The following is a 21,861-nucleotide window of genomic DNA, read 5'->3' as shown; positions in this document are numbered from 1 at the left end:
TTTTGGCTTTTCTTTATCCATTTAACAATTGAATTTAAAAATGCCGTTGGACAGTTGACACATGGGAGCAACCAAAGAACTTTTGACTCAGTTTTAAGATACACCCCCTCTCCCACGTCCCACTCAAAGGAGATGTAAGACGGTCTGTCATTGGACAGCTATTGATAAAGGTTTACGTGGTCTATGAAACCCACGCAAAAGAAATGGACACGAGGCGCATCAGAAGTTAATGGTAACTTGTCGCTGCTGCAGTTAAATGCCGAGTGCGGTCCTCCCCGAACGTGTCCAGGAAGGGAGCTGGTAACCATGATGCCATCAACAGAACTGATCCGTGCCACTGACAGAAAGCATGCAGCCGACATGCTCGTGCTCCAACAGCAGCTGGAGAAAGACGACAGACCTCCAGGCAGCAGCTGCTAGATCCTACCTGAAGCATATGCTTCTCTGTGCGGCCAGACCTTCCAGTTATTAATATATTTCATACGACTTTACTCTATGACCACTCTCTCAGCCATATTTGTAAACAAACCCCCCATATACTGTACCTGGATCATCCACAACCACTGGTATTCGATAAAACTTTACTAAACTGTTTCTATTTATATAGTTTGATCAAGTGATCCTGCTGTTCACTTACACAACCAGAAATGTTGTTTTTCTTTCAATTAAAGTTAAACCTTTTAAGTGACATGGCTTCATTTCACACAATTCAAGCAGTAAAAGGGAAGAATGGGGGTAAAACACTTGTTGATTTTTTATCATTTTTATTCAGAAAATGTTTAGCCTAAAGCAGCATTTCTTTGACTATGGGTCACAACCCAAACTGGATCGCATAGCCATACATGTTGGGTCGCAATGCATTTTAATATTAGTTTAAAGTAAGTGTAACTGAAACTGTTCAGAAAACTCTTTCACACTGTTGCGCTCGCCAGGACTGTCTTTTGGCTTTTTTCCACAATATAATTTTATAGGCACGCTCTCTTTCTCCGTGAAATCAGGCAAGTTGAGAGTACTATCAGGTGCTGCGGTCAACGGGTTACTCAGTTGGAGATTTTTCATGACACCGCGATTAACGTGTAAAACTAGCCAAGCATAAAGATGACAACTTCCACGATTAATTTGTTTGTCTTGGTTTTATATAAAGGATCAGAAAGGTGAGGAGAGGAGGGCCAACAATGCATTTTATGGGCAAGTTCAAAGTAATAAGTCACTCATAATACACAAACTCCTCACGTGGTATCCGCAGCTTAAGAAGAAGCTACAAAAATTCTGTCAGAACAAGACGAAAAGCAGTTTTTCCAAGTTAGGAAAATAGTTAAGAATTGATGTAACATTGAACATGAGCAGAAATACGTGAGTACTGTCTATCAAAGTGTTGCTTACAAACGATCGCTCTGCAGCCTGCTGTTGTATGTTATGCACTTAATTTTTCACAGTCCAATCCTAAATAAATAGAAAGACATCAGTATGATGAATAATGTTCAGCTTGACAAATATATTGATTTTATTTATTTTTTTTCTGTTCTGTTGAAACTTTTATTCACAAATGAATGAACCATACCATGGTAACCATTGTTTCTGCCAAAATAGCACAGTTGCTGCAATTATTGTTACCAGACCTACTATAAAACTTAAAACTGTGTAAAAAGCATATTTTTAAATTAGCATTCCAGAGACCGTTTTTAAATGCTTGACAACAAGTAAAACACAACAGTAGTTTAAGCTCTACAATTTTCAACAAAGTGTGCTCGCCTTCTGTGTATCAGCTGGTCCACCTTTTCCTGATCATACTCACACAATTCTTTCAACAAAAAATTTACTTAAAATATAAAAAAGGTGGACATAAATTGTCTTAAGTGGAATGTGATATCACTGAAAGTGGACGTGGTGACACCACTTGATAGGAGCTGATGAGAGAAGGTCTGGCCGCACAGAGAAGCGTTTGCTTCAGGTAGGATCTAGCGGCCGCTGCAGCCCAGAGGTCCGGCGTCTTTCTCCAGCTGCTCGGTAGCGCGAGCATGGTGGCCACATGCTTTCAGTCAGTGGCACGGATCGGTTCTGTTGATGGCATCACAGTTACCGGCTCCCTTCCTGGACACGTACCACTGTCCACGTTCGGGGAGGACCGCACTCTGCATTTAACTGTAGCAGCAACAAGTGACCATTAACTTCTGATGCGCCTCGCGTCCGTTTCTTTGCGCGGGCTTCATAGACCACGTAAATCTCTATCAATAGCCATCCAATGACAGACCGTCTTACATCTCCTTCGAGTGGGATGTGGGAGAAGGTGTGTGTCTTAAAACTGAGTCGAAAGTTCACTGGTCGCTCCCACGTGTCAACTGTCTAATGGTATTTTTAAACTCGATTGTCAAATGGAAGCCAAAGTAAAACAAAAAAGAAAAGCCAAAGAAAAACGAAAAAGAAAAGCCATTGGCAAATAGACAAAGAAAAGAAACTGGCAAATGAATGAAGAAATTGACAAATGCTTTTTTAAAACTTAAAAATTAATTATTAATGTGCTATTTTCTTGCTATATTTAATTGCATTTTAAACATGAATTAAATACACGATTTATTAATGCACAATTTAATTGTTAAGTATAATTACATTTAAATGTGTCTATTTATTTGTCCATTTATAAATTGGTTTATTTATTCACGTTTTTGTTTTCTAATTAATATATTGATTCTTTCTTTTTTAATTGGCACCCCTCAGCTTCAGCAGGTATGGAATGGATATTGAAAAAAGAAAAAAAAAAAAAGTCAGACAATCATGAAAAGCAATTGGCAAATGAATGAAGAAAAGCAATTGCCAAATGCTTTTTTTAAATGCACTTTAAAAGGTGCATTAAAAATGACTCATTAATGTGCTGTTTTATTACTAAATATAATTACATTTTTAAACAAATTAATTTACACATTTAAATGTGTCTATTTATTTTTCCATTTATAAATTGGTTTATTTATTCACATTTTTATTTTCAAATAAATAGATTGATAATTTATTGCTTTATTCTATTTTTAATTGGCACTCCTCGGCTTCCATAATACACTTGGTATACGTTTACTTCGATGTTGTTTCTTTGTCAAATAGCAATGTCAAAGGTAAATCAAGTCAATCACTGAAACATCAGTGCCACATTGAGTAAAAAATAACATTATATATATATATATATATATATATATATATATATATATATTATGTATGTGTATCGCATATAAAATACTGATAATTCACCATTGTTGATAGTTCATTGTTGCACAGAAAGTCAACATGATATAGTATTTCTTTGTATTAATTTAGTACTAATTTATATTGCAATACACAAAGAAATAGATATCCTGTGATTGTAAACTAAAAATATATGAAATAATTATAAAAATATATAATTTATGGAAGTGCAAAAAAACCTGACACTCTTACATACCTCAGGTCTCTAGAGACCCTATACACTTTTGGTACTTAAACTATTATAAAAAAATAAAAATAAAAGTTTAATTTTTAAAAAATAAAAGTTTAATTTTTAAAAAATAAAAATAAAAAGTTTAAAAAAATAAAAATAAAATGCCATTTTGGCATTTTTGGTGTGTCACTATTTATAAGAGTTGATATACTGAGATATACTAAAGAGGTGTGGGCACAACTCCAAAAAATGCATGAGGTAGGTGGTGGAATGAGGTCCCGGGTCTCTAAAGACCCGAAGTATGCATTTAAGTGTTAAAAGATTATTACAGTCAGGCACTGCGTTTGAATACATAATGCATACTTCCCTACTATATAGTATGCCAAAAACAGTATTTACATTTAGATTCAGTCATTTAGCAGATGCTTTTATCCAAAGCAACATATAAATGAGGAACATAGCAAGCAATTTATCGCGTAAAAGTCAACAATATTCAACAAAGTTCTCAAAGTGGCTTGAGTAATGTAGAAGCTAGTGTAGAAGACAGAGACAGACATGATTATATATATATATATATATATATATATATATATATATATATATATATATATATATATATATATATAGTTAAATATTAAGTAAGTGCAGTTATTGTGGATTGGTTAAGTGCTCTCGGAACAGATGTGTTTTCAGCTGGATCTTTAATGTTAAGATGGTATCAGCAGATTGTGTGGAGGTTGGAAGCTCATTGCACCACAGAGGAAGAAAGAAAGTGAATGATCATGAAATAGACTTCGTACCTGTATGCGATTGGACCACCAGGCGCCACTCGTTCATTGACCTCAGAGAGCGAGTTGGGACATAGACATGGAGGAGTGAATTGAAGTAAGAGGGTGCTGTTCCACAGGCTGTCCTGAAGGCCAGTGTCAAAGCTTTGAATTTGATGCGGGCAGCTACAGGTAACCAGTGGAGTGAAATCAATATTGGGGTGGCGTGGGCTGATTGAAGTCCAGATGCGCTGCTGCATTCTGGACCATCTGCAGTGGCTAAATCTTGCTAGCTGGGAAGCCTGACAACAAAGCATTGCAGTAGTCCAGTCTTGAAATGACCAGAGCTTGGATCAGGAGCTGCGCAATATGGAAAGGTCTAATTTTCCAGATGTTGTAAAGCGCAAACCTGCAAGAATGGGTGGTTGATGAGATGTAGGCAGTGAGGTTGAGCTTGTCATCTACCACCACTCTCAGGTTTCGAGCTGTCCTGGTTGGCATTAGTGTAGTTGAACCAAGATGAATCGTGAGGTTGTGGTTGTGAGTATGACAAGAAATACCCGGATGACCAACTATTTCTGATGAGATTCTGAAGTTCGATTCAACTGGACACTTTACTATCCCATAATGCCTCGGGAGCTGAGGCGGCATCACAAAGGCTAAATTAAAAAACAAAACCAAGAACCGCGAACTGGACGTCTCTTTTCAACTGTGATATATATACCTAGAAAGTTGTTCCTTGTGCTTAAATGGTGCTTATTGTTACTATGTCATATATTCAGGTCATGCAACAATGCCTACATTCCCAGATGAAGTATGTCCGGAATCTATTCATAATACTCGGCATACCTTTTTTTTTTTTTTTACCATGATTGTCCTTCATCAAATGCAGTACATACAGACAGTATGCGATATCAGACTCAGCTACAAATAATGTTGTGGAACATGTCAATAATTCATCTCCTCTCTGCCTTTGAAGCACCTACAGTATAAAGATCATTTCAAGGTACTATTTACTATCAAAAATGATGTTATAGCATGTAACATTCAATTATATTTGCTTTTGAAATTATTAATCAAACATCTTTGTATATACACACCTACGTATATATATATATATATATATATATATATATATATATATATATATATATATATATATATATATATATATATATCACACACACACACATACTACATGTTGTTTTCCAGCAATATAGCTGCTGTTTCTGCAGAATACTAATTTCTCTTCACATCTCTCCACATTTGAAGTACAGCATTAGGAAGTCAGATGTTGTCTTGTTTTCTTTGAATGCTGATAAATCAGCTCTGGTCAAAACCATTTCTCTCTCCCTATCTCATTTAACTGGACCTGTCTCTCGCCCTGTGTTCCGGCTAAACATGACTCTGGTGGTTTGCCGCTGACCTTGGCACCTCCCCATCTCTCCCAGTCCAAGGTTCCTCTTCAATCCTCAGAGCTGGAGCCCTTTTACATCTTCACCTGGCCCATTAATTATCTAATGGAATCAATACACCATTTGATTAGATCAAACTGACCCTACATGCCCCTGACCTGCATAGGGAAGGTAAAAAGATAGGCGTACAGGGTGCTCAACCAACCAGCATAGAGAAGCAGTGATCTTGGCCTCTGAGATGTTACATTTGTCTCTCAGAGGAAGCGAAATATTGCTTGTTTATAAAAACCTGTGTTTGATTTTGAAATAAATCTTTAAATAGCAAAGTTGCACTAAGCGATAGAACAAAAGAGAAGGAAATAGACAGGGTGATATCATTCGTATTTGTGGGTATTCGTACGTTAAGTGAACGCGTACATTTTGTACGTTTGGATAGACACACAAACATACAATATCAAGATATTGACAGCATCTAAAATGTAACTCCTTGTACATATGAACAAATTTAGAGAGTTAGAACATCTTTACGAATCCTTTTACAAAGACTCGTTTGGAACTGAAATTGCCGAAACATTTACATTTAGTCATTTAGCACACACTTTTATCCAACGCGACTTACAAAATGAGGAACATAAGCAATTCGTCATGCAAAAGCCAACAATATCCGTATCGCACAGCTAAATTCTAATCATAGCAGGAGTAGCACAGAAGTTAGAACAGAAGAAAGGAACAGATGTTTTTCTTATAAACATAGAAAACAAGTGCCATTATGTTTGTGGACAGATTAAGTACTCATGGAAGTCTTCAGCTGTTTTTTGAATGTTAACAAGGTCTCAACAGAGCGGGTGGGGTTTGGAAGCACATTCCACTACTGAGGAACCTTTGCGAGGAGGTGGTCACAAGTGACCAAGTTCAATCCCATGGCAGAACTCTTTTTTATCATTATATGATGGAGAAACTTTGTCCGAAAAAGACCTTTTGAATGGCATATTTATATATAAATGAAATCCAGATCCGACTAATAAAAGTAAAGTCATGTGCACTTGTATAGCTGAATTAAATTATCATCAAAGCTTGTAAAATATTAAATGAGTTAAACGTTGTTTATTTAACATTTGTTTTGTAACATTTGTTCGTCTTGAAAGTTGTTCAGTATGTTGATATTGTATGTTATATGATGATATTGTATCCAAACTTATGAAAATGTACGTTTTCTAGAACAACCATATTTTATGTATGAATTCCTGTGAATACTTATGAGATTTCACTGCAATTAATCGGTAATTTTTCTGCTTTTCTCAATCACTACAACTCATGTTCCAGAAATTATGTTTTTCAAGCTTACCATGTACAAAAAAAAAAAAAAAAAAAAAGTTAATGTAAAATTGCAAATTCCTTCACTGCAAATTTGTCATAGTTCTGTCATTCACGAGTGAAAAATCTGAATGTGCACGGAAAGAAAGACTGATCCAAGACCAACATCCTTGCCCTATATATTTTAGGGCAAGAAAAAATCTCTGTAGAGTTCTCTGTAGTATCTCAATTGTTTCTCCTATACAGCAAGTAACATAAAACAACATAAGTCTCCTGCTTCTTAGATTTTTCATCTGAGCAAAACACCCCATTGATCGCACATGTGTCTTCTCTAGACTTTCAGACTTCAACAACGTCACAAACTGTGCTCAGATTTGCCAAGATACCATAGTCTGCAATAAAAAGGGATATGTTTGGAAATCTCCCAAATGCTGCATGAGTCAGTGCATTGCAATAGCGATACACATTTTCAGCATTTCAAAATACGAGAGACTGCTGATATTATAGCATACAGAATACTGCAAAAATAAAAAAAATGTAAAAAAATACAGCGTGTATATCTGAAACACACACAGTATTACCCCCTCAGGCAGGGCACGAAACACACACAGGGTCAAATAGCCAAACACATCCCAGCAGATGATGTCAGAGAAAAGTCCAGGGTCTGTCGGCTGTTATGCACCCATATCCTTGCATTTAAATGTGCCTGTATCATTGAATACACCTGTGCCAAAGAGAATAACATAGGACACTATTGGATGGTTCCTTTTCATTATATATACTGTATGTATATATTTATTTTAGGTCACTAATCAAATAAGCAAATTTGTGACATTGATAATGTTAAATCCTTTGTATAGCAGGTCAGATATCCTTGCATTCCTTCCACTGAAGCACATTCTCAAATCATGCTGGATAATACGGGTGGGTAAAAATATCGATGTTCCAATGCATCGCAATATTTGACTCTATGCGCAACCCTCTACACTATAAGAGGAAATCACTTGCATTTGCAACCAAATTTCACGTTATGCGACTAAAATCTATATATTTGGCAACTGGCTGGTAAATATTTAGATTTCACTCACCAGTAATTGTGTAGTATAGTGGTGAATTATTCAGCAGCGAGATCCTTTCACTGTGTGTTGAGAGTAAAAGTTGTTCTGCATGTCCAAAGACGAGATCCACGCGAACGATTTGTCATTGAATAATGTCTCTTTTACAGTAATATCCTTTCTGTTCTCTATGGTCAGTTGTTGATCAAAAACAACAAAAAATAAACATTATATTCTAATCACACACAGCACAGATGAGATAAAGCCATTTGAATCCTCTCTTGTTAACATGTGTTAATTTACAGACAAGCCGGTTTTCTTAAAGAGGTAGTACTGGTTTTTAGCACGTGTTCAACAAATCAATATAAATACCTGTAAATAGTACAAATTATGCAATTAAACAATAATGTAACAAAAAAATTATATATGAAATATAATATCTTATTTATTGATTGAATACATGGATTTGTTTATTTTTAAAAAGCCAAAATGTGACCAAAATGATGAAAAACGAATCAAATATAATTAGTCATATTTAAATTTTCAAAATGTACCTAGTTAGAAGGTCCCCAGTATAATTCACAGCATTAGCTGGGAGAGAATTTCTTTCATACTGTATGTAAGCAAAAGGGACATTATGATATCGAATCAAAAGCTTGTGAATCAGAATCAAATTGATTCGGGAAATCTGTATCAATACCCAGCCCTACTGGATAACATGGATCATCAGGTTTTGCATAAACTTGTGGAGTGAGTCCATGCAGTTTGAGTACATGCTGTCATTAAAGCAAAAGTGACATACAAAACACTAAGAAATTCAGAAATTCATGTCAGTTCAGCTTTTCACTTAAATTGTTGTACTTTTTATATAGTTTTTGGTGAAAAAACAATGTTAATAAATTAGAAAAATGCAAAATAGAAGCCTTTTCACTAGCTACTCAGACTTTTGGACCCCACTATGTATATAAATTTGTGTTACATTTTTTTTTTTTTTTTGACTGTATATGACTGTCGTACGGCTCTTTTAAGTGTTTTTCAAGGCTGATATCATATTATTTTTAAGATCAAAATTGGTTCATATGATCACATTTCTTTGGCTGGATATGGCTGAGGGATCTGTATATTGACAAGGGCTTTTGTTTGTTTGTTTGTTTGTTTGTGTGTGTGTGTGTGTGTGTGTGTGTGTGTGTGTGTGTGTGTGTGTCTGTGTGTATGTGTATGTTGAGTATATAAATATCTGCGTGTGTCCCTGAAGAGCTGGGTGTGAGTGGCAGGAAGTGGTTATGTAAGGAGTCACAACGGGCTACAATGGACAGCCTGACCACAGATCAGGTCAACCAAGTGTGACACCAACAGCTTCTCATTGACACCCCGCTGACACTGTCTGTCACCAGGCCTGTCTGTCCCACTCTGAGTGTGTGTGTGTGTGTGTGTGTGTGTGTGAGATGAGTTTTATGCTACTAGAGCTCCATCATACATACCTGTATAACTTCTATCAATTCTAAATTCACATTCTTTTCAAAGACGTCCCTTATCTCTTATGTTTATGCGGATCCAGTCTTTGGATGTGTGTGCTGTACTACACTTTAAAAAAAAGAGTTTGTCTGGTACTCTAAAAATGTCCTTCATCACATCTAAATGATCTGGTTTTAATCGAGTCAAACATTTTATCATTAACATGACTGAATCAACCTGACCATTGCCCACACTGAAAGCATTTCCTGAGCAACAAGTAGATTTCCAGATTTCTATGATATGTGAAAAACAGACTTCAACATAAACTTCTAAAATAAAACTACGTGTCCCCAAACAAGTTTTTCTCTCACTTTAAACATTTCCCTCAACACTGCTGTGACTTAGTGAGAAAGGAAAGAGAGCGGCTCACTGTTTCAAAATAATTCCTATATAATTCCAATTGTCCAGCATGTAAGACTAAATAGTACAAGTTTCCTCTTTATTAAGAGATTTAGAAGAAAAAATACACATAATGGTAACACTTTAAAATAAGGTTACATTTATTAACATGAGTTAACCACATTATTTAACATGAACTAACAATTAACAATTTTTTACAGCATTCATTAATCTTGGTTCATGTAAATTTCAACATATAAGAATACAATTTTAAAATCAAAAGATGTATATGTTAACATTGGTTACTAGTTAGTTATTAATTAGTTAGTAATTAACATGAACAATTGCATTTTTATAAACTAACAATAACAAAGATTAATAAATGCTGTAAAAATATATATTGTTCATTGTTAGTTCATGACTCCTAATGTATTAACTAATGTTAAAAAATGGAACCATATTGTAAAGTGTTACCCACATTATAAATGTATATTATGGTCACACTTAACATAGGCTTTCGTTATAGTGTAATTACATCAAGTACTGATTTAAGAACACTAATAACATACATGTAGATACTTAATGTAATTTGTTCTATTGATGTGTTAATAACATACTATTCTATGGAGCTGCTTGTAAAAACTACTATGGCAATTAAGTATATTTACATATAATAACTTGGACACTAAAGTGTAAGTGTGGCCTATATATATATATATATATATGTCAATACCAAAACAATCAACTAAATGTAGGCTAATAAACTACATACTGTAATAAACAACGTGTACTTAATGTAATTTGTAGTATACTTTGATATTGCTACTACTATAGTAATTAAATACATTAACATGTAATAAGTAATATGTGTGGGCATATGTATAGTGTTGTCAATATTTTGTATGCAAATATCAAAATAATCAAACAATGTTCTCATAAGTGTAACAAATTAGGAATAGTTCACAAGAGCTAGCAAATTATTATCATTATATATATATATATATATATATATATATAAATCAATGGTTAAAATATTATAGAGGTGGTATATGTTTCCAAAAGTGCCATGAAATCTGTTTAAACATTGCGTGTGTTTTTTTCTTAGCAAAACTTTCATTTAAAAAACAGACAGAAACAGAATTCCAGTTCTGTTCAAGAAATATTGGTGACACTTATTAACACAATAAAGTTCCATTCGTTAACATTAATTAATGCATTAGATATAATTAACTAACAATGAATCGTTTTAACCGCATTTATTAATCTTTGTTAATGTTAGTTAATACAAATACAAATGTTCATTGTTCATGTTAGTTCATAGTGCATTAACTAATGTTAACTTTTGATTTTAAAAATGTATTACTGTTGAAATTAACATCAACCAAGATGAATAAATGCTGTAAAAGTATTGTTCATTGTTAGTTCATGTTAACTAATGTTGTTATGTTAACAAATTGTTAACAGCTAATATAATAGATTAATAGATTATAATAGATTAAAAAATAGTTAATAGCTATTAACTTTAAGGCTGTTAAATGCAAAGACATCAGATAAGAGAACACGACTTTCTGCCCTCAACCATTCAGGAACTTCCACAGACCACGCTGTCAATGCAAAAACTTCTATTCTTGTAAAATCCGCTAATTAAGTGAGAGATGATGTTTGAGAGCGAGCTGAGGCGGTCCGCATGATTAACCCTCCTCCGACATTGAGAGAGAAAGACAAGTGCACTTATGAGGCTTACCCACCTTCCCAAAAACTTTCCCAGGAAGCGAACTCAACAAGCTTATGGGGGACCTTTCGAAAACACTCCGCTTTGTGCGGGAAAATATCTTCTAAATCATATGTATCACTTTCAAGTACACAAATATGTCGTTAAAACTACTTTGTAGTTCAAAGACTTCTAAAACTGTCGGATGTTGATCAGTTTAGTTATTTATTGGCAGTCATCATCGCGCGCGTGTTTGTAAACACCAACCAGAGTGGAAGGAAGTTGCGTTTCCCGGTTACGGGACTCACCTGATGTGCATGTCCAGCTCTGAGCAGCTGTTTTCGGGGGCAGGTGCACTCCCTCCTCCTCTTCCTCAGATGCCCCAGGACCCGTCTGGATAACCGAACGGTGACCCTCCCCTCCACTCACTCCACAGCACACTCACACACACTCAGGGGGTGACAGAAGGGGCCAAGAACAATCCCAACTGCTTGCACAAAAGAACAGAGCGGTCTGCTGCCACAAGAGTGTGAGAGCGCGTGTGTTTGTGTGCGCGCAGCGGCGGTGACCACACTCTCTATCGCGCGCGCGCGCCCTCTCTCTCTCTCTCTCTCTCTCTCTCTCTTCCTCTCTCACTTTTCGACAATCCGGCTCAGGATAGCTTTAGATATGACTCGAGTTTAAGGATGCGACCCTCTCTTTGTCTCTCTCTCTCTCTCTCTCTCTCTATCATTTTCTCTTGGGGAAGCCGCGCGCACCGGTTCTCTCTCCTCCCCAATCGCTACTAAATATAAAAGAAACGCTTGTACAGCCCCAGCCTCTCTCGCGCTCTCGTTTTTTTTTTTTTTTTTTTTTTCTCGTTTACACTCACTCCTCCCCGCTGCCCCTCACTTTCTTTCTCACTGTCAAAGCTGCCTTTCAAATGCTGATTAGCACACGGAGTAAAAGAGAGATGGCTAGCGTTTGGCTAAGATTCCTTCACATTTGACTTGTTCTTAACCTTCAGCAACACTTCTCTCAGACAAACACATACTTGAGTCAAAATCTGAGAGAGTATATCTACAGATATCATCTAATTTCAACACACTAACAAACCCACTCGGGCTGTTGCACGCACCCGCACCCCCTCCTTCTCCGCTCGGTTCGTTCTTCTTGCCCTCAAACGCTACTCGGAATATTGATACATCACCCCCTCCTTTCTTTCCTCCGTTTTTCTCTCTCTCCATCATCACTTTCTCCGCTGAATACTGATAGGCTGTCTACTCCGTGGTCTGGGTTTCAAATTCTCATTCTCTCTCTCTCCTTCTCCGTGCACTCACACACAGAAAAAGTTCTCCGTAACGTAAAGGCAAAAACGGGAGAAGTTAATGCACTGGGCAGCGACATAAATTCAGTTAAGTACCATTTCAGATTATGTCAAGCTAAAAATGGACTTAAGTGTTCGGGAGGAGGAAAGAATGTGGCTGTAAAACATGGTGATGGAGTGTGGGAAATGTGCAAGAGAAAAGAGGTGTTTCATTCTCTCACTTTTGCTATTGTGAGGAAGTGTGCAAGAGAGAGAGACATAAAGACAGCTGGACGGTCCAGACCAGATAAGACCCCCTCAGAAGTTTAAACAGCTGACTGTAAAGTTGTCAAACACACACATACACGTTTAGCTAACTCAGTAGGGTCATACAAGGATATATATAACTCTATAGAGTTCTATTCTTTTTATATAAAGCTAGAATAATTATTAAAAAAAAATAATAATCCTGTTAAATTTACGGTAAAAAAAACTGGCAGCTGTGGTTGCCAGAAATTCACTGTAAAAAATACGGTAAGATCACTTCAAGCTTTACGGGATGTAATTTTGATGCCTGTATATTTTACTGTGCATTACCTTTTATATGATTAAATTATATAAACTAAATACTTTAACCTCCTGAAACTGTAAAAATCTGCTTTTCACTTTATAAAGTATTGTTAATCACAGTAGTAATTACAAAAGGGCATATGATGACATGAAGTTCACCAACAGAGACCATTCCTGGAGCAATGACTAATAAACATGTAGAGACAGTGCTCAGTGTCACTCACACAAACACTAAACACCATCAGGGTAACACATGTGAAATATAAATAATGCAGTAAACATTAACTAAACTACATTAAATATAAAACAGAACACCCCAATGTACATAACTGATATTAAAAAATAAGAAGAAACATAACTATTCCCATAAAATACAATGAAATATGATGGGTCATGCAGGGAAGTCTGGGAATGACCAATTATAGTTTTTTACCGTAATTTTAACAATATTTTACTGTAAAAAGTAAATTTACTCTCTTGTTAAACATAATATAATTTTTTACCGTTAATTATATGGTAAAATCATAATTTTTTTTACATCAAAAAAAGGTACAAAATTACTGTAAAATTACATGTATTGTCTTTTTAAAAATATTATATGTTTTTACCGTATATTTTAAAGTAACTACCAGTTAACCAAATTCAAGTTTTATTACTGTAGTATTTTTACAGTCTTTCACCGTTTAAATAACGGAAATCTTTTTACAGTGTACTGTAGGTAAACTTTGTCAAAACGAACTTTGATGTTGGCTTCAAAAAGCCTTGTCTGAAAGTTAAAAGTAGTTTATTATTATTATTATCCCCTTTTCTCCCAATTTGGAATGCCCAGTTCCCACTACTTAGTAGGTCCTCGTGGTGGCACAGTTACTCACCTCAATCCGGGTGGCGGAGGACAAGTCTCAGTTGCCTCCGCTTCTGAGACAGTCAATTCATGCATCTTATCATGTGGCTCGTTGTGGCTCGCAGAGACTCACAGCATGTGGAGGCTCATGCTACTCTCCACGATCCACGCACAACTTACCACGCGCCCCACTGAGAGCGAGAACCACTAATCACGACCACGAGGAGGTTACCCCGTGTGATTCTACTCTCCCTAGCAACAGGGCCAATTTAGTTGCTAAGGAGACCTGGCTGGAGTCACTCAGCACACCTTAAATTCGAACTTGCGACTTCAGAGGTGGTAGTCAGCGACAATAATCACTGAGCTACCCAGGCCCCCTAGTTAAAAGTCGTTTTAAAAATAGATATAGAAAATAGAAAATAGATAGATTTAGATAGACATTTAGATAGTAAAAAAGGAATTGTTGAGCAAAGCTAAAAAATCAAGACAACATGACTCAGTATGAATTTTGAGTCCTCTCAACAACTGTTTTAACCTCCTGAGACCTGAGCGTGACTGCTCTAGGCATTATCCATTTTGCTTTTTGATTTTTAACTAGTAGCACCTAATAAACATAAAAAAAAACAAAAAAAAAAAAATCTAGAGCAAATCATTTTCCTAAAAATGTATGGCAATATACTGTATGTGGACAGCGGGACTAAGTTGTGAAATATTTAATAATTCCAAGCTATAGAAAGTCTAAGTATTAAGCTATAGGTATATATATATATATTTTTTATCAAACTGTTTATAATGTTTCCAGGAGTGTTGGTTATTCATTTTTACAAATGATAAAAATAATGGCCAACATGGTGCAGTCGCTGCCAACCATGTTAAAATAAAATTATACATTATAAATTCTGAATCTATTTACTGATTACTATCGTCCCATGTCTGCCAAACATGTTGATTGGTCCAAACATCATCTGCAGCCTGAAACTAAACTTTTGGTCAGATTTGAGGAATGAATGCACTTGGCTTCATAGGAAAGCTATAGGATGCTCCTTTGCTCCCTATTTAGTGAATGACTTAACCTCCAGTGTGCTTTCTGTCTGCACTGGTCTCAGAACAGTCTGAAATGCACCTTATTTTCATCCTAACTCCATATAAAGCCTCTGAAAGCAAAATGTATCATCTTTTGGATAAACACATTACTTCTCGATGTGAAAATGCACAGTAAATATAGGATTTCTAAGGAAAAAATGTGCTAAAGTACACATTAGAGTACATTGTATTTAGCAGGGTGGAGACTCACAATAAATCACTCAAATTTAAAAAATGGTATATCGAATGAATCTAGAGACTCAAACTGGAATACAGAACTGGACTCAAAATGTAAAAACGTAATTATGTTTCTTACCAGGTGTAGTTTTGTTGGCGTTTCTTCCAAAGACAAACACTGCTGTGGTCCACGCCATGTTGTTTTGTACGTCAAAACTTTAAGCCTTTTTACTGACAGCACAGAGTCTCCTGAACTGAGATCAGTTTAAATTAATTAAAATTGTTTTTCTTATAGCGAAGCCAAAATACAACATCCACGCATGTGTGCGCGGGGTCGCACAAGGTTAATAATTGTCCTCAGTAAAATTGCTTTGTTTAGTCAATTTGAATTTAAAGGAGCATTCATTAGTTCTCTAGCTAGCATCAGCATTGCTCTTCTTCGTGTAATTTAAGTACTGATATAACAGTGGTGTTAGACGCTGTACTGCCATCTATCGACGTGGATCAGCATGATCGTCTCTGCTGTAAATTCCACTGATACTATTTTGGAGAGTGGTCTAAACAATTAATAATTTCTTACCTTTCCAACAAAAAAGAAGCAACATCGGCATCACTACTCAGATTTTCTCCGTCATCAAATCTTCCCACCTTGTGTATGCCGTACCGATGTTTAGTCTAGTTTTTGCCTGTGCCGGTCTTTCTGTCTTCTTGCTTCAGACCTTTTTTGCTTCTTTGGCAGTACAGATACTGAATCTCCCGTTGTCTCCGCTGCTACAGCACGATAATAAATATGTTCCACTGTGTTCATTTTGCTCTTCGCATCACCAAACAACCCTGCTCTAGGCATAATCAAGAGTATCTATACATACTGTAGGTGGCAGTCAATTAGTGTGAGGATTCGCTTCTTCGACGTTTAGTGAAACACCACGGGTCTTGTGATCCAACATGGCAAAACACATTGAAGGGGTGACCCACACCATGTATAGTGAAAACACTTTTTATACAAAACTATTATGAGTACAGTCTTCATCTCATGTGAGTGTACACCATTCAGATCACATTTCACAAAAACACAATTCATATGTTAATCTGTAAAACTTTTTAAATTAGCCGCAAATTACGGAATGCACCTTAAAGAATAAATTTCATGAATCTTTCAAGAACATGTCCAGGTCATATTTCATCCCAAATGAAATGAGAAATAATTTAATTTAATTAATTATTATTTAAACTGCAAAGAGTTTCAATTCCCATTCAAATTTTATGGTAGTAGTTGTACTGCCTTTAATTCATGTTAAATTAACCTTACAAAATTGAGAGTTCTGTTAAACCCCTGTGGCAAACTTGCTGTAAATATGCCACTGATTATTTTCACATGCAAATGAGCTTTGTGGAAAACTCTTCATTTTTGCCACAAGTTTGCCATAGAAGTGTTTGCCAGTAGTGGCCAAAGGCTTGCTGCAGGTTCACCACTACCGGTAAATAGCTACAAACTTCTGGCAATAATCTGTGGCAAATCGCAAGCTCATTTGCTTGGGATAAAAATGTGTTGCAAATTTGCAGAAAGTTTGCCAGAACTAATTTTTTTTAAAGGAAAGTAAAAACACATTCTAATATACTAATGTTAACTATAATCAGTGTTGGATAGATTACTTCTGAAAAGTAATTTTTGTAAGGCAAAGATTGCACACGGTTTTTTTCCACCGTGTATGTGGTCAAATGAGGAACAGAACTGCACTGTCTTCAATGTATGGGCTGGCTAGGCCTGTCGCACATATTTCAGGCTCTGGCTTGGACCACTCTTTTAAAATCTAGGAGCATAATCAGTAAATGATGCACTAGTTATTGCCGTTGGCTGATCAAAAATGTAATCAAGTTACATGTAATGATGTTAAAAGTAACTAATCTGATTATGCACATTTTAAAATTTTATGTGTCACGGTCCTGTCACCTTGTCAGGTTGGGTTTTTGTGGACCATGACATCATCACCTCATGTTCCGTCTTGTGTTTCGTGTCCTGTCTTTGTGTTGAGCGCAAAGGTCCGGGTGTGAGTTACCGCAGTGCGCTCTTCGGTGATGTTGCGGTCCTGTTATTCTGTCAGGTTGGGTTTTTATCTGAAGGGATCGTGACATCATCATCTCATGTCTTGTGTTTTGTGTACATTCTTTGTGTGAGCGCATGGATCCGGTTGTGAGTTACCGCTGTGCGCTCTTCGGTCGGTCTTGTTTGTGTCTGGAGCATGGTGTCTGGATTCGGTGTCAGCCTATGCCGTGATCCGGACTCTCATGCTCCATGTTCTGTTTGTTTTGTTCCTATTGTGTTGACGTTTTCTCCCTCAAGTGTTTCAGGTGCCGTTGGCGCGCGGAATCAGCATTTCCATGGGAACCCTGATTGTTTCCATGGGAACGCTGATCATGCCAACTCTCAGCTAGGGAGCTGTACGTGTCCCTTGTTTGTTCCTGCCTATTTTAATCCCCTCGTGTGTCATGTTCGGCGCTGTATTGTTGAATGTAGTTTAGTGAATAAATGTTGTAGTGTTTAGTGTCGATGTGTGTTAGTGTGTAGAAGCAACTAACCTCACTCTCTCTGCCTAGCTGGTCCTATCTCGTGTATCTGTTTGGTTGCCCGTCTCTGCCCGCGTGTCGGGAGTGTGGTTGCCTTCCAGTTTGCTGTTCGCTTATTCTCTACACTCACAAATCTTCAATTCCTCGTTTCTGCCCACATGTCAGGAGTGTGGTGCGTGTGTTCTCAGCGCACACAGATCTTCAGCGGAGGATCTCCTCACTGCGCGATGGGCACACTCTTCATGGAGAACTGCTCACAGATCTGCCTAAGTTATTATTTATTGTAAATAAATTCTTTGAACGGTTCCTCTGCTCTTGAGTTTTTTTTCTCGCTCTGTGACAGTAATGTATTCTGATTACTAATACTTTTTACAGTAAAACATCCAGATGCATTAAGGTAATGACAATTAGGAGGGGAAATGTGCACAAATGTCATGATATTAATGTCACAATGCAAAAAATCTTAAAATAGGCATTTAAGCAATGCATCATTTCAAATTATTCTTTTAATGTTTTCAAAAGATTCACCCTACAAGAAAACATTATTTACTTTATATATGAATCATTTGGGAGGTTTAGTCTGATTAAAGTATAGTTAATTAAACCTACCACATGGGATTACAAAACTCCTGTCCTTTTTAAAAAAGAAGGGGAAAAGCATGAACAAAGTCATAAGAGAGAATGAAAAGTACAGAGGAGTGTGTAACTGAAGTTACCATCCAGCCTTATGTTACACCGTAACAAGGTACAATGTCCTTGAGGGACAGACTCAGACAGTGTTTTAACACAGAGAATGTTAATATCTGTATGCTTTTACACACAGACACACACACAGCAATGTCCTCTCCTTGTGTCCTCAACCATTTCAGCCCTGGCATAGGTCCAGCATTTACTCTGTATTTGCATCGGCTTCTGCGATAAAACACTTTCTGTACTGTACCTCCGCCATCAAAGATTATATAGACAGAAAAAACAGATTAATAATCTTCAAAAGACTTCATTATTTACAGAAGAGTTAATTTAATCTTCTCCTAAAATAGCACGTCTATGGTCCTTTTAATAAGTTTGGAGCCATTTAGTTTGCTAACAAATTTACCTACTGTATATATAACATATTTATATGCCTAAATATGCTTTTTTTTTTTTTTTTTTTTTGAGGAGTTAAACTCACTCAGTTGAACTTCCAAATCCTGTTTTGTTAACCCATAATAACTTTAACATAAATAAACCTCATTACATTATATAATGCTCAAGTAAATTGTGTCATTTTATCAATGTTAAAATATTTTCTGCTGTCTTAGCTTAATGTGCAGAGAAAACTATTAGGGGAGAGCGGGGACGGTTGCAACATGGGGCAGTTGCAACATGGCTTATTCCTCCAATCAGGAATGAGCTAGAGTGAGTACATCATACTGTACATGCTCAGTTAGCCCCTCCTCCTTTCTGGAAGAAATCAGCCACATGTGACCATTCCTTCTGCAAAAAATACTTTTTAAGGTAAAAAAGTAATTTTTTTCATGCTCAGAGTTTTTGTCATACTGTCTAAACTGTTTGCGTGAAGCATTCTAAAGCCATATCATTTTAATCAGTGTTTTCTTAGCTTCTAAAAGGCATAGCTACCATGTGTCAAGGCTTTTGTGTCAAGCTAGCATAGCAAGTTTTATCACGGCTGTCAGTGTAGGGACAGTTGCAACATGCTGTTGCAACTATCCCCTACGACAACATTGATGTAAAAGCTTGTCATAACCAGTATTGTGTAAGTTACTCTAAAAAGTAATAATTAACCAAAACATGGTTGTTCCTCGTTACTTGAAAATGTTTTTTCATTTTACTAGTCTTTGTCTTAATACAGCCAATTTAACTGCACACACACACACACACAGTTCAGAGAAGTACACAAAAGTATTTCAGTGAATTTCAGTGTCTCGATTTTGATTTAAAAAAATATTTTGTAGTTCAAATTTATTGTAAAAATGAACCAAAACATGGTTGTTACTTGTTACTTGAAAATATGTTTTTCCTTTTACTAATCTTTGTCTTTAGACAGTTAATTTAACTTAGTGAAGACCCTGTCTGTGCACAAATAAAATAAAGGAATTGCAAAATGATGTTAAAGAATTATTTTTATTACATTTTAATGAATGTTGCAACTGTCCCTGTGGACTGTTGCAACCGTCCCCTCTTATGGGGTCAGTTGCAACATTTTACTTTGTCTATTCAAGTATAAATCGTATGTATATTATCATATGTACGCATGTTACAGCAGTGTGGGTGGGTAGTTGAGAAATGTGGGTTTAATGTATTAAAATTTTGGCTTTCCAATACAAACAGTCTCTGAGAAACTGAAGGAAATGCAAAAAGTGTTGCAACCGTCCCCGCTCTTCCCTGCTCAGCCATTCGTAGGTTGACCCACTAAGAGTGTAAACACTGGCTCTGAGGTACGCATTAAGTTTTGCATTCCCAATGCAATAAGTTTTGTGTTCCCTTGCAGTAAGTTTTGTGTGCCCTCGCAATTGTTTGCATTCCTATCGCAATAAGTTTTGCGTTACCAACGCAATAAGTTTTGCGTTCCCTTGCAGTAAGTTTTGTGTGCCCTCGCAATTGTTTGCGTTCCCTTATAATACGTTTTGCGTTCCCTCGCAGTAAGTTTTGTGTACCCTCACAATAGTTTGCATTCCACGGAGCCCCTTAGAAGACAGGGCGGGAATTTTTTTTCTGAAATAGTTTTGTGTTCCCTCGCAATATGCTTTGCGTTCCCTCACAATAGTTTTGCATTCCCTCACAATAAGTTTTGCATGCACTCGCAATCATTTTGCATTCCCTTGCAATAGTTTGCATTCCCATCACAATAAGTTTAGCGTTTCCTCACAGTACGTTTTGTGTGCCCTAGCAATAGTTTGCGCTCCCTTGCAATAAGTTTTGCATTCCCTCGCAAGTTGGCATTCCTTGCAATAAGTTTTGCACCCTCACAATACATTTACCATGGTTTTACCACATTAACCATATTTTAACCTTGATATTCGTAGTGAAATCATAGTAATAATACAGGAAAAGAAAACTATGTTAATAAAAATCATAATTTTGTGGTTATTATGGTTTTACTACAAATACCATGGTTAATCTATAGTAAAACCATGTTTACTATATGGATACAGTATACTGTATTAAAACCATGGTTTCCACCAAAAAACATGGTTGGTTACTTTTCATTATTACTGCAATATTACTATAGTAAAACCATACTTATACTATGGTATTTGTATAGTAAAACCACAATAACCACAAAATTATGACTTTTGCTAAAATAGTTTTCATTTTCCTGTATTATCACTATGGTTTCACAGAAATGTCATGGTTAAAGTATGATTACTGTAGCCTAGTAGAACCATGGTAAACTTATTGCGAGGGAACGCAATCTATTGCAAGGGCACGCAGAATTATTACAGAAAACAAATTATTGACCTGTCCTCTAAGGGGTTCCGTAGAAATGTCACGATGATTAAAATGTTATATTATTATATTCATATTTGAATGTACATTAATTATTAATCTATCAAGAAATATGTTTGTTAATGACTTATTAAAAAAAAAAAATTCTCCCCTGAATTGACTAAAGAGATCAGGTTAAAACAAGAAATCTTGTTTCATCTGAAATACTTCTCCATCAGAGAAGTTTTGTTTTAAAATCTAGAGCATCAGATGAACAAGCCTTTAATATGACAAACTCAATGCCATGTGTTTTTGGCCTGTGTGTAACAGTGGTGGGCTGATCAGGCATTAAATGTTTCAGAAGGATAAGACATCTGGGCATCAGCGTGATA

General features: G+C 36.2%; 1 protein-coding gene across 2 annotated transcripts in view; it reads right to left on the bottom strand.

Moving 5' to 3' along the window:
- Positions 1–12,279, bottom strand: part of LOC127421885 (neuronal PAS domain-containing protein 1-like) — a 71,271-nt gene extending 58,992 nt beyond the window's left edge. Inside the window, exon 1 of one of the 2 annotated variants that reach the window (XM_051665084.1) lies at positions 11,828–12,279. The gene's annotated coding sequence lies outside the window, so the exon portion shown is untranslated. Of the gene's footprint in view, positions 1–11,556; positions 11,579–11,827 lie in introns of those variants that run through there. The other variant, XM_051665085.1, reaches the window with a different exon arrangement.
- Between the last annotated feature and the right edge of the window lie 9,582 nt (positions 12,280–21,861).

Source organism: Myxocyprinus asiaticus, chromosome 31, assembly GCF_019703515.2.
Source record: "Myxocyprinus asiaticus isolate MX2 ecotype Aquarium Trade chromosome 31, UBuf_Myxa_2, whole genome shotgun sequence".
In the NCBI taxonomy this organism is placed as follows: domain Eukaryota; kingdom Metazoa; phylum Chordata; class Actinopteri; order Cypriniformes; family Catostomidae; genus Myxocyprinus; species Myxocyprinus asiaticus.
The sequence above is the reverse complement of the archived record's forward strand: the minus strand, read 5'-3'. Positions and strand labels throughout refer to the sequence as shown.